Source organism: Gopherus evgoodei, chromosome 12 (genome assembly GCF_007399415.2).
Source record: "Gopherus evgoodei ecotype Sinaloan lineage chromosome 12, rGopEvg1_v1.p, whole genome shotgun sequence".
In the NCBI taxonomy this organism is placed as follows: Eukaryota; Metazoa; Chordata; order Testudines; family Testudinidae; genus Gopherus; species Gopherus evgoodei.
The window spans coordinates 42,933,775-42,948,101 of NC_044333.1; the positions used below are offsets into that span (position 1 = coordinate 42,933,775).

Sequence of the window (14,327 nt, forward strand, 5' to 3'; positions counted from 1 at the left end):
AAAGCAAGCTATTCTGATGGTTAGGAAAAATAGGAAATGTGGCAAAAGACCACCTTGGCTTAACCACGAGATCTTGCGTGACCTACAAAATAAAAAGGCATCATATAAAAAATGGAAACTAGGTCAGATTACAAAGGATGAATATAGGCAAATAACACAGGAATGCAGAAGCAAGATTAGAAAGGCAAAGGCACAAAATGAGCTCAAACTAGCTATGGGGATAAAGGGAAACAAGAAGACTTTTTATCAATACATTAGAAGCAAGAGGAAGACCAAGGAGAGGGTAGACCCACTGCTCAGTGAGGAGGGGGAAACAATAACGGGAGACTTGGAAATGGTAGAGATGCTTAATGACTTCTTTGTTTCGGTCTTCACTGAGAAGTCTGAAGGAATGTCTAATATAGTGAATGCTTACAGGAAGAGGGTAGGTTTAGAAGAGAAAATAAAAAAAGAGCAAGTAAAAAATCACTTAGAAAAGTTAGATGCCTGCAAGTCACCAGGGCCTGATGAAATGCATCCTAGAATACTCAAGGAGTTAATAGAGGAGGTATCTGAGCCTCTAGCTATTATCTTTGGGAAATCATGGGAGACAGAGGAGATTCTAGAAGACTGGAAAAGGGCAAATATAGTGCCCATCTATAAAAAGGGAAATAAAAACAACCCAGGAAACTACAGACCAGTTAGTTTAACTTCTGTGCCAGGGAAGATAATGGAGCAGGTAATCAAAGAAATCATCTGCAAACACTTGGAAGGTGGTAAGGTGATAGGGAATAGCCAGCATGGATTTGTAAAGAACAAATCGTGTCAAACTAATCTGATAGCGTTCTTTGATAGGATAACGAGCCTTGTGGATAAGGGAGAAGCGGTGGATGTGATATACCTAGACTTTAGTAAGGCATTTGATACGGTCTCGCATGATATTTTTATAGATAAAGTAGGAAAGTACAATTTAGATGGGGCTACTATAAGGTGGGTGCCTAACTGGCTGGATAACCGTACTCAGAGAATAGTTATTAATGGCTCCCAATCCTGCTGGAAAGGTATAACAAGTGGGGTTCCGCAGGGGTCTGTTTTGGGACCGGCTCTGTTCAATATCTTCATCAACGATTTAGATGTTGGCATAGAAAGTACGTTTATTAAGTTTGCGGACGATACCAAACTGGGAGGGATTGCAACTGCTTTGGAGGACAGGGTCAAAATTCAAAATGATCTGAACAAATTGGAGAAATGGTCTGAGGTAAACAGGATGAAGTTCAATAAAGATAAATGCAAAGTGCTCCACCTAGGAAGGAACAATCAGTTTCACACATACAGAATGGGAAGAGACTGTCTAGGAAGGAGTATGGCAGAAAGAGATCTAGGGGTCATAGTGGACCACAAGGTTAATATGAGTCAACAGTGTGATACTGTTGCAAAAAAATGCATCCCAGAATCACGTTTGCTTAACAGGTGTGTTGTAAACAAGACACAAGAAGTCATTCTTCCGCTTTACTCTGCACTGGTTAGGCCTCAACTGGAGTATTGTGTCCAGTTCTGGGCACCGCATTTCAAGAAAGATGTGGAGAAATTGGAGAGGGTCCAGAGAAGAGCAACAAGAATGATTAAAGGTCTTGAGAACATGACCTATGAAGGAAGGCTGAAGGAATTGGGTTTGTTTAGTTTGGAAAAGAGAAGACTGAGAGGGGACCTGATAGCAGTTTTCAGGTATTTAAAAGGGTGTCATCAGGAGGAGTGAGAAAACTTGTTCACCTTAGCCTCCAATGATAGAACAAGAAGCAATGGGCTTAAACTGCAGCAAGGGAGATTTAGGTTGGACATTAGGAAGAAGTTCCTAACTGTCAGGGTAGTTAAACACTGGAATAGATTGCCTAGGGAAGTTGTGGAATCTCCATCTCTGGAGATATTTAAGAGTAGGTTAGATAAATGTCTATTAGGGTTGGTCTAGACAGTATTTGGTCCTGCCATGAGGGCAGGGGACTGGACTTGATGACCTCTCGAGGTCCCTTCCAGTCCTAGAGTCTGAGTCTATGCCATCATGTGCCAGCAATGCCACTCTGCCATGTACAGTGGCCAAACCGGACAGTCTCTATGCAAAAGAATAAATGGACACAAATCTGACATCAGGAATCATAACATTCAAAAACCAGTAGGGGAACTCTTCAGCTTCTCTGGTCACTCAATAACAGACCTAAAGGTGGCAATTCTTCAACCAAAAAAAACTTCAAAAACAGACTCCAACGTGAAACCGCAGAACTGGAATTAATTTGCAAATTGGATACCGTCAGATTAGACCTGTATAAATACGGAGTGGTTGGGTCATTACAAAACCTAAACTTAATTTCCTCATTACTAATTTCTTTCTACTGTTACTCACACCTTCTTGTTAACTGTCCGTAATGGGCCACTCTCTTCCCAGTTCAGAAGTTATTTTTCCTCCCTTGGTATCCTGCTGTTAATTGATTTATCTCGTTATACTGACCTCACACTTAGTAAAACAACCATATATTTATACCTGCTCCTGTATTTTCCACTCCATGCATCTGATGAAGTGGGTTCTAGCCCACAAAAGCTTATGCCCAAATAAATTTTGTTAATCTCTGAGGTGCCACAAGGACTCTTCGTTGTTTTTGCTGATACAGACTAATACGGCTCCACTCTGAAGCATTAACTAGTTATGTTAAGTTGTCTGGTCTGACTTCCATAATACCTTGGATTGTTCCCCTTCTGACAGCTGCCAAAAATGCCTTGATTTGTTCCTGTCCTCTTCCCTTGTGCTGCTTTTCAAGCAATGAAACAGGGGGGGCTATCATGGAGATCTCTCTTCCAGACTTTCTGAATTGGTCAGCCAAGTGGTGTTGGGCTTAGCACCCGGCTTTCCCACTCTCCCACACATTGGTCAGACTTTTGCTGCTTTGCAGCCTGCTGTCGTTTAATCGGTGTTGTGTGTAATGGTTTGGCTAGAAACGTAGGTGCTGTCTCATTTTATGATTTCTCTCTCTGAATCTGTTGATCAGGTCTTGTATCTCTCTGCTCCCCACCCTGTCACATGGTCCTTTTCATGGGCTCCAAGTCTGCCAGCATAGAGCAAGTAGGAAGAATGGAGAGTTGATGCAGTGGAGGTCATGTTGCTCTGATGTACCTCCAGGGATGGCAGATCCAGCACGACCTCTTCTCCCATCAGCTCTCTTGCAGTGAGGTTCACAAGTAGGGAGTTCACAAGCCCTGGTGCTTTCATTTTACTGTGTTTGGATATTTTTGAAAGGAGTTAATGTTCTCTGGCATGCTACCATTCGCACCTGCTGTCCAATGGCATGTACCTTTCACTCAGGCACTTTCTGTCTCCCGTGCATACGTTGGAAAACCTTGTCTCTCTCACTCCTCCCCCTTTTTTCCCTCATGCTCTGAGAATGGTAGGTTTAAAAAAACCACCTGGGGAAGTTTCAGGCAGCAGTAGCAAAGCCTGTCTCCACAGAGGGGAGGCTAATTACACAGCTAATTAATCCAACAGATGTCACTTTAAATGCCTGATTCTGTGTGAGTCTGTTGTGCACACATGCTGGTTAAACAGACTTCATGGGCCCTGTTCAAAATGCCTGCTCAGGCTGTTGGAGACTGTCACTTTAAAGCCTGGGGTGTCCTGTGCCTTGATTGCATCAAGAAACTGGTCCTGGAGAGTTGAGTCTAGACTTCATTCAAAATAGATGGCAGTCAGAGAGAACGTTCCTGTGATAGTTCTGATTAATTGACATCTGAAATATAAGAGCCTCAGCACGCACCCTCCTGCTTGAAAGTGATCGGAGTTAGGCAGACACCAAGCGGGAGAGGAGCCCTGCATAAGACACACCAGTATAACAGAGGCAACTGGCTGGCTCAGGCAAATGGTAGTCTGGACATCTGAGCCTCTCAGCTTTGTGGTCACCTGTTCAAATTCAACCCAGTTCTGTAGTACCTGAAGCTGTTAGCCACTTGTAAGTGTGATCGGTCTGTCTGGATAACCAGCAGCACACCTGGCATCCAATTGGCCCCCTTGTTTTTGGTCTCGAGAGATGCCAGTCAATGGACAGGAAGTCTCAACTTCCATTTCACACCCAGGGCTTATCCTCATAGATGAGGGCTGTGGTTTACTGTCAGGGCAATGTCAGTCCAGCTCTTTCACCAACATTACATTCATTAAAAATGAATTATACAACTTATTTCAGTAGCTGTCAGCTGTAAAATTCCTCTCCCTCAGACCCCATTTGGCTGCCTTTTGTGTTTCCATGTAGGAGGGTCATAGATTCTAGGGTCAGAAGGGACCAATGTGATCATCTAGTCCGACCCCTTGCACAAAGCAGGCCACAGAACCCTACCCATCCACTTCCATAACAAACCCCTAACCTATGCCTGAGTTATTGAAGTCTTCAATTGTGGTCTAAAGACCTCAAGCTGCAGAGAATCCACCAGCAGTGACCCATGCCCATGGTGCAGGGGAATGCGAAAACCTCCAGGACTCTGCCAATCTGCCCTGGAGGAAAAATTCCTTCCGACCCCAAATATGGCGATCAGCTAAATCCTGAGCAATGTTGGCAAGACTCACCAGCCAGCACTCAGGAAAGAATTCTCTGCAGTAACTCAGATCCCATCCCATCCAACTTCCTATCACCAACCACTGGGCATACTTATCTGGCGATAATCAAAGATCAGTTGCCAAAATTAAGCTCTCCTGTCATACCATCCCTTCCATAAACTTATCAAGCTTAATCTTAAAGCCAGATATGTCTTTTGCCCCCACTACTCCCCTTGGAAGGCTGTTCCAGAACTTCACTCCTCTAATGGTTAGAAACCTTCGTCTAATTTCAAGTCTAAACTTCCTAGTGTCCAGTTTATACCCATTCGTTCTTGTGTCTACATTGGTACTAAACTTAAATAATTCCTCTCCCTCCCTAATATTAATCCCTCTGATATATTTATAAAGAGCAAGCATATTCCCCCCTCAGCCTTCTTTTGGCTAGACTAAACAAGCCAAGCTCTTTGAGTCTCCTTTCATATGACAGGTTTCCATTCCTCGGATCATTCTAGTAGCCCGTCTCTGAACCTGTTCCAGTTTGAATTCATCATTCTTAAACATGGGAGACCAGAACTGCACACAGTATTCCAGGTGGGGTCAGATACTTGTGTGTGTCTCCGGGCTTATGTAGACAAGGAAATTTCTGTACTGCTATAGTTACACGGGTACAGCTCCCATGTGTATGCGTCTATTCTGGGAGAAATGTGTCCACGCAGGGAAATTTTACCAGCACAATTTCCTGTGAGACAAGCCATCAGTAAGTGCCTCCCTGAGCCACAGCTCCTCTTTCCTCATAGGAAAACTCCATTAACTGAACTCTCCAACTGCAAACTGCTCCAAACCGTGCAAGGACTAGTGGATGGCAATTTATATTCAGAAACAGCTCTAAGAACATAATTTCATTAGCTGAATACTTTCGTCCCAGTTTTTCTATCCAAATGGAGACATTCCATTAGAAGACGATAGAAGACCAAAGCAAGGGCAACCCAAACTGAGTTGTGTGAAAGGTTATGTAGGACCAGCGGTTTTCTATAGCAATATCCGCACCTGGTGGGTCCCTACATAGCCACCTCACAACAAGACAAGTCTACTTAGTGCATTTTCCCGTGTGTGTTTGTGTGTGTGTATTATGTTATTTGGTAAGTGTTGGATTGAAGTATGGGCCTATTGCAGGAGTGGGTGGGTGAGGTCCTGGGGCCTGCAGTAGGTCAGACCAGGGATTGTGATGGTCCCTTCTAGTATGAGGCAGCCACATGTTGCTTTTAAAGCACAGGTGCTAGCTGGGAAAGAAAGCTAGAGAGATCCAACAGATTATGAATTGGTTATAATGTGTGTGGCAGACAGTTGGATAATAACTACATGGAATAAGGGGAAGAGGTAACTGTAGTCAAAGGCAGAGGGAGGTTTTCTTGGGGGCTTATATCCTTGAGTAAGTCACTTAGTGCAGCTGATTCAGCATAATTGATGTGTCCCCATTTCCCACAGCTGATGAGGATTATATCAGCGTGATTTAACAGTCTCATTTGCTACTCCCAGTGCAGACTTGTTTTAATGCGTTTCAGTTAATGAGGTAGAAGAGAGAATGAGGTGTTACTGTTTATACACAGATAGTCTGTGCAGAGAGGGCTGTGTTGGAGCCTACACAATCCCTCTCAAAGGGCCAGCTTCTCAAAGCTGTTAGCCAGCACTTCAACAGCAGGTGCAGCTGCTAACCTCGCCAGTCCTGCGTGCTGGTGCATATTCCTCCTTGACCTATTTAGCTTCCCTTTGGTGTGGCTCCGAGTTGGAAGAGGGCAAGCTCTGTGACCAGCCAGGGAAGTCTGAAGCTTAGCAAGACTCAAGTGCTAAAGCAGAGATTCAGTGCTGCCTCCCAGGAGTAACAGACTGCCCTGTGCACAGACTCATCTTCTGAGGGCTGAGTTACCTCACTCTGTGTTGCTCCATACAGCCCAAAGGTCCCAGTCAGGATCAGGACCACATGGTGTCAGGCTCTGTGTGTCCATGTAGAAATAAATGTTCCTGTCCCAAATTGCTTGCCATCAAAAGTCTTGTCATATTAGGAGAGAGGCTGTGTCCTTGTTGGGGCTAGCATATAGTAACTGGCATGAGGTAAAATACTAGAGAAGACAAAGCAATTGGTTGTTTTCACACAAGGTAGTGCTGGGCTTCCTTCTGGAGTTTAACTTGACCTGCTAATGGGTGAACAGTAGAAATTGCCTTGTGTTCACTAGACTTTTACCTCGTGTTAATGACCAGGTGTTAGCCCAGGTAAGAACATCTCCTTTCTACTAGTGAGAATGCTCCTTAAGTTAGCATTGCCTTCTCTGAGCAGCTGAGAGGCTTAATCAGCACTGGGTAGAAGAGGATCAAGACTAGGAGCTGGACTGTTGCTAGTTGATATGGGCTCTGCCATTGACCATGAACTTGAGAAGCCTGGTCAAGAGACTGTTGTAGGGGGATGGGAAAGGTCAGTGATGCAGTTTGAATGGATTTGTAACAGAGGTCTCTGCATTTATGAAAAATTGTGTTCTGGTGGTGAAATGTATTTTTGCTGTATTGTGGATAGTAATTGGCTAGGTGGAAGGAGCACATCATCTCCCCTACACCCAGTTTCAGTTGCAGTGAAAAATGTCTATAAATAGTTAAACCTGTTACCTAACTTGTGGCATGGAGCCAGGTCCTGGCATCAGCTGGCTGACAACACAACTCCAAAGGCCCTGTGCATTGCTGTGTCCTGAAGGCAAAGTGGCTGTTGGTTTAAGCAGGAATTAAACAATTACCATGTCTTAGTTCTCCCCACCTTCAGTGGATTGACTCTCTAAATTGTCAGCCTGTTGACATTTTAATGTGAATTATGTCATATGGTATCACTTTGATTTCAACATGCCTCACTTTGTAAATACATGAGCCTCTCAAAGGCTTGTGGTTAGCATACACACACGAGGCCTGAGGGTTTTTGGTGGAGAGCGAGCAGCATGCCTGTCTCTTTCAGCAATGAGTGCGCCTGGCATGGAAAGACTCTCTTACAGCATGATCTCAAGAAACAGGCAAAGAGGGGCCTTTTTCAAGCCCCAGCCTCTGGCAGGGCTGCTGTAGCATTGCTGTCAGCTCTGCTCTTGCACAGAGGGGATGGTGCTCCAAAGGAGATTCCAGGGCTTCCTTGGTGCTGCTCCCATGGAACGCTGATTTAGTGCTGTAGTGGGCAATGGTTGCTCTTTTATCTCCACACACCCCCACGCTGGGGATTGCACAGACTCTGAACTGTTCAAAAGCAAATAAATCTGATGTTGGGCTGTTCCCAGTAGCTCCTTCACCCATGTAGGACAAATATCCAAAACAGATGTGTCCACATGCGCTTGAAGTGAGGGAGCAGTAGACAGCTGAAGCCATTTACCCACCTCTCATTTCATGGAGCACTCCTGCCCTCTGCACCATCCCAGTGTGTGTTCTGCACACAGGAACGTTGGTCAGTGACTGGTAGTTGTAGGTGACCCTGAATATTAAAAGGGGTAACTTACACCCCTCTGCCTCTCTTGTGTTTCAAAATCCCCTCTTTCACTCTTGCCTGCAAAATATTAGTCTGGAGGATCTGTTGCTTTGGGGAATTGGGCACAGAATATGTACATAACCTATACAGCAATACTGTCCCATGTATAAATTCCCAGTCTCAAATTGTTACATTGGAATTAAGGTTGAGAGTACATATCATACATTTATGGTTTAAAAAAAAAAATTATGTTGATGATGGAGTCGCTCTGAAAATAAGCATTTTCAAGCCAGGAAACTAAAGTTAAGGTTAAATGTAAGAGTAAGTTAATGTATGGTGAAGGCACCAAACCCCCTTTGTATTACTATTCTTTTTATTGCCCTCATGCCAAGTACCCCAGTCATGGACCAGATGATAAAAAGATGGTCCCTCCCCAAAGAGTTTATAATGTAGGTAAAATTTTAAACTGGTCAGTTGAAAGGGACTATTATCACCATCTCATCTGACCTGCTGGTTCTCACAGGCTGTATAATCTTTGTCACTTCTGTTTTGAGCTATAGAATATCATTTTCAAAAGGCATAGTCTTGATTTTAAAGATTTCAAATGACGGAGGATCCACCACATACCTTTGTAAATTGTTGGAATGATTATCTCCATTGTTAAAATAAAAAATACAAAAACCTTGCACCTTATTTCAGGTCTGAAACCACTGGATATTAGATCTTTTCCTGATAAATGTATAAGTTCTCTACTGTTAGAAAACTTCTCCCTGTATAGGTGTGTGTTTGACTAGGAACAAGTCACCTCTTAATTTCTCTTGGATAAAGTAAATAAAGTGAGTTCTTTGAGTGCTTGCTCCTGTTGGTTCCATTTTAAGTGTGCCCACGTTCACAGTTGTCAGAGACTTTTACCTTAGCTGCATCGGTAGGGTCGGCTGAGGCGCCTTCTTGAGTGCCACGCTCATGCGTTGGTAACGGTTTTTTTCTTATGGCTCTCATTAGAGAGGGCTAGCTTAATTTTGCCCTATATTGATGACAAATAACTGTATCGCTGTGACTGAAATATATTCGTATTTGTTATCACACATCAAAAAAAATCAGTCTCATTTAAAGAGGCATTAGATTTTTTTTCATATTTTTCCTCATAGTGTCACAGGCAGAACTAAGGTTGTCTAGTGACTTCCCTGGGGCATTTCCATATCTTACACATTTGAATTTCTTTTAAGTTTAAACTTAACTCTGCATTTCCTGGGTTTTATCTTGCCTGTTTTGGGGATAAATACAACATCCCTATAATGTTTTCATGCTCAATTATTGATATATACTTTCCATCTTCACTCCATGTTACCGCAGCTCTTTCTGGAAATTTCCTTGTTTTTTTTAAATATTAAAATGTTCTTACATAAACAGGAAGCAAGAAATCCAAAGAGAGTGCTGTGTGTGCCATTTCTAATGATTTGAAGATCTATGGTATCAATAGAGCTGGACAAAGAGCTGATTTTTTGTTTGCTAGCAGATCAAAAGAATCAGTTTGGGGCAAACCAAAAATTCTGAAGAATTTCATCCATTTGTTTTGTGATTGAACAAAATGTTTCATTTAATTGTTGGGCATTATAAATAGAAAAACAAAGGAAAGTGAGGACTGGAGTCCCAAACAGCTGGTCAAAGGTAAGGGGTTGATGGTGGTGCCACTTGCCTCCTTTATAACTGTTAGAGGATTCACCAAATCAGCAGGATACTGTGGGGTGGGTCTCACATAATCTGTCCTGTGGAAACTGTTCTGCTTTGTATAAATCTGATTTGTCATGGGGCTGGGCGAGAGAGTGAGACTGATCCTACAGCCTGCTGTTTAGGTCGCTCCTGCAATGGACCAGACCCAAGTTCAGATTCCTGTTCCACATCAAGCAAAGGGACGAATTGAACCTGGGTCTCCCAAAATCCCAAATGAGTGCCTTAGGCACTGGGCTAAAAGTTATAAAGGAGCCCACTGTCACCCTCCCCCCTGTTTTGTGAGTGACACTTAAGTCCCCATGTGAATCCAGCTGGAACTTTTTTTTTCTTTTTGCGTGAAACTATTCGATGAATTAATGTCGAATTCACCACTAGTTTCTATATCAAGGGTAGGGAACAGCTTCCATGCAAGGAGAGCCTAAAAGGATTAGGGCTGTTTAGTCATCTCTTTTCTAAACTGAAGGGCAGGGCCAGTGCTACCATTTAGGCCAACTGGGCAGTTGCCTAGGGCGCCAAAAAGCGGCGCCCCCAGTATTTTTTTAAAAGCCTTTCAGTGGCCGCTGCGCTGGGAGGGAGAGGGAGTCTGAGCTGCCGGCAGCCAGCCCAGAGGTTCCCGACAGCAGGGCTTCTGGAGCAGAGGTGAGCTGGGGTGGGGAGATGCCGGACGGCTCCCCGAGGGTGGGGGGGGAGAGGAGGCACCTCAGGGTAGAGCTGCCACAGGGCTTGGGGGGGAGGGGCGCGAGATGGCAGTTTCACCTAGGGCGCAAAACTTCCTTGCATCGGCCCTGCTAAGGGGGGATATGATAGAGGGCTATAAAGTCCTGACTGGTGTGGAAAAGGTGACAGAAGTGTTATTCACCCTTTCACACAGTACAAAAACCAGAGATCACTTGGTGAAATGAAGAGATAGCAGGTTTAATACTTATAGCAAGGGAAGTACTTTTTCACACTACTAACCTGTGGAACTCATTGCGCAGGGATGTTGTGATGGCCATAAATGTAACTAGGTTAAAAACAAAAACTTGGATAAGTTCATGGAGGATAGTTCCAGCAATGGCTATTAGCCAAGATGGTCAGGGACACAACCCCATGTTTGGGGCAACCTAAACCTCTGACTACAAGAAGCCATGAGTAGAAGACAAAAGTGGATCACTTGATAATTGCCCTGTTCTGTACATTCTCCCCATAAGCTCCAGTACCGCATATTGTCAGAGACAGGATTTTGGGCAAGATGGGCCATGGTCTGTCCCAGTATGGCAGCTGTTATGTCAATCAAAACTGTATTTTAGGTAACTAAACTATTTGTACAAAAAACTTCTCCCAGCTCTAAGCATCAGCCCTAACTCTTCTTTATTCTATTTTTAACTTTTAGGGCCAGACTATCTGGTATGCACTGGAGTAGCACAAAGCAGCTGGAACATAGGGGCCGATTAAACTGGATTTACAGCTGCTTTGTATTGCCAAAGAAGTACAAGGCAGCTGGCAGATACAGCGCAGTTTTCCCTTCCTGTCCACGTTCTCCTGCCTGCACTCTCCCCCGCCCCCCACCGCAGTGTCCCCTTTGCTCGTGCACGCCTTGTTGCCTTCATGCATATGCACGCTCCCCGGTCTCCCTCCTTCCTTCCTTCGTTCCTTTCTGTTAATAGATCTGGTGTAGCAAGAAGTTTTTGAACAGAAATATTTAGGATTAATGGTCATTTTTTTGCTGAACCTTTATTCTTCAGCAGACTCAGGTGCTTAACATCGTCAGAGGGAATGCCTCTCTTTCAAAATGGCCTCTGTCACCCCTTGTTCTCAGTGACAGGAAGGCCCCAAGCTGCCTTTTCTTAGCATCGATGGCCACTGTTTCACGTGGCTCCCACTAGGAGTGAAGCAAACTTTACCTCAGAGAAGATGATTGCCCCCTGCGCTGGCGGGCGGCAGAGGTGCCTGTGGCTTCTTGGCTGTGGCAGAGCTATGGGGGACGGTAGCTATTTTTGAAAAGACAATTCTTTGAATTTCTCTGAAGAGAGAACTCTTCTTTAGCCACTGCTTTTAAAAGCACCATGAATCCTGTGTTTCTTTTCCAAAGGTACCCATTGCATTGAACCTAGTCAAGTTTTATTTCTCTGCCAATTTTTGTGTAGATGGACTATACTTGCAAGTTAAAGTAGTATGATCTGGATGAATGGAATAGAAGGAGGATAGAAAGCTGGCTAGATCGTCGGGCTCAATGGGTAATGATCAATGGCTCCATGTCTAGTTGGCAGCCAGTATCAAGTGGAGAGCCCCAAGGGTTGGTCCTGGGGCCGGTTTTGTGCGATATCTTCATTAATGATCTGGAGGATGGCATGGACTGCACTCTCAGCAAGTTTGCAGATGACACTAAACTGGGAGGAGTGGTAGATACGCTGGAGGGTAGGGATAGGATATAGAGGGACCTGGACAAATTAGAGGATTGGGCCAAAAGAAACCTGATGAGGTTCAACAAGGACAAGTGCAGAGTCCTGCACTTAGGATGGAAGAATCCCGTTCACTGCTACAGACTAGGGACTGAATGGGTAGGCAGCAGTTCTGCAGTAAAGGACCTAAGGGCTACAGTGGAGAGGAGAAGTTGGATATGAGCCAACAGTGTGCCCTTGTTGCCAAGAAGGCTAATGGCATTTGGGGCTGTATAAGTAGGGCATTGCCAGCAGATCGAGGGATGTGACCATTCCCCTCTGTTCGACATTGGTGAGGCCTCATCTGGAGTCCTGTGTCCAGTTTTGGGCCCCACACTACAAGGAGGATGTGGAAAAATTGGAAAGAGTCCAGCGGAGGGCAACAAAAATGATTAGGGGGCTGGAGCACATGACTTATGAGGAGAGGCTGAGGAGACTGGGATTATTTAGTCTGCAGAAGAGAAGGATGAGGGGGGATTTGATAGCTGCTTTCAACTACCTGAAGGGGGGTTCCAAAGAGGATGGATCTAGACTGTTCTCAGTGGTAGCAGATGACAGAACAAGGAGTAATGGTCTCAAGTTGCGGTGGGGGAGGTTAGGAAACACTATTTCACTAGGAGGGTGGAGAAGCACTGGAATGGGTTACCTAGGGAGGTGGTGGAATCTCCTTTCTGATTGGTTTTTAAGGTCAGGCTTGACAAAGCCCTGGCTGCGATGATTTAGTTGGGGTTGGTCCTGCTTTGAGCAGGAGGTTGGACTAGATACCTCCTGAAGTCCCTTCTAACACTAGTATCAGAGGGGTAGCCGTGTTAGTCTGGATCTGTAAAAGCAGCAAAGAATCCTGTGGCACCTTATAGACTAACAGAGGTTTTGGAGCATGAGCTTTCATGGGTCATACTGTGTGATTCTCCCTGAGCTGACATCATGCAGGACATAAAAAGATCTGACAATGCTAATTTTCCTAAAGAACCTCTTTTAAATTTATTGCAACTTAAATGAATTAACAGATTTACTTGTTAAATTCTCAAACTTCATTCAGTACTCAGAGTAAGTGTTGTAATTTTGGGCAGGGTAACATCTCAAATAGTGAAGAAATGGATCCCCACTTTAAAACTCAACCTTGACTATGGAGCCGTGACTGCCATTTCTGTAGTAACAACAATAATAATAATAATAGTAGTCAAACTATATAGTCTGAAAAAGAAAAGCCACCACCATCCCTCTGTGCTCAGGAGTCTGAACTGTTGGAATCTCCTGGATTAAATTCTTCCCACCTGAAACCATTCCACAGAGGAGGCGTTGTTGCTTAAATTATTTATTCTGATGTTTGTAACTCCTGTTGTTCGATGGTTGTGGCAGTAATACACAAAAGATGGAACGCAGCAGTTCCCACTGAGGGTTTGCCCTAAACTCATTTGTCAAGGCTCTTGGGCTTGTGCGAGGATGGTCGACCCTGTGTATTGTAAAACACTTCTGCTTCCAACCCCCCCTTAGTTTTTGTTCTCTTACACTTGCATGGGGAGAGGGGGGCCTCTTGGCGCTTTTAGAGTTGCACTGTGGTCTGGCATTGTTTTGAATTCTGTTGCATTTTGACAAACTCCAGGGTAATGGTGTCTTTATCATTGATTATTATGGTAGCATGTAAGGCCCTGAACAGATATAATATAATAATAATAGGAGAAATACCAATCTCATAGAACTGGAAGGGACTTTGAAAGGTCATTGAGTCCAGCCCCCTGCCTTCACTAGCAGGACCAAGGACTGATTTTTGCCCCAGATCCCTAAGTGGCCCACTCAAGGATTGAACTCACAATACTGGGCTTAGCAGCCCAATGCTCAAAACACTGAGCTATCCTTCCTCCCCCCCTCTGATCCACCATTGTGCTAGGTGCTAGACTAACAGTAATGTTGTTTTTGCAGCCCGGAGCTACTGGGCCCAGTGAGAAAGGTGAATTGCATTCTCCGACAGTGACCATGGCAGTAGGCAAAGACCTGCTGAAACGAGTGAGATTTATATTCTGAAGAGAGTACTGTATACTGGTTATTGCTTATAACCTGGAAGTACTCTTGACAGACTAAATGCAGCTACTCCACGAGAACTGCCTCCGATTCAGAGTGAGGATTGAAATGGAAATACTGTAGC

At 44.3% G+C, this 14,327-nt stretch overlaps 1 protein-coding gene across 1 annotated transcript in view; it reads left to right on the forward strand.

The window, feature by feature from the left end:
• The window catches only part of ZFHX3 (zinc finger homeobox 3), a 233,352-nt gene that overhangs the window by 53,434 nt on the left and 165,591 nt on the right, over positions 1 to 14,327 (forward strand).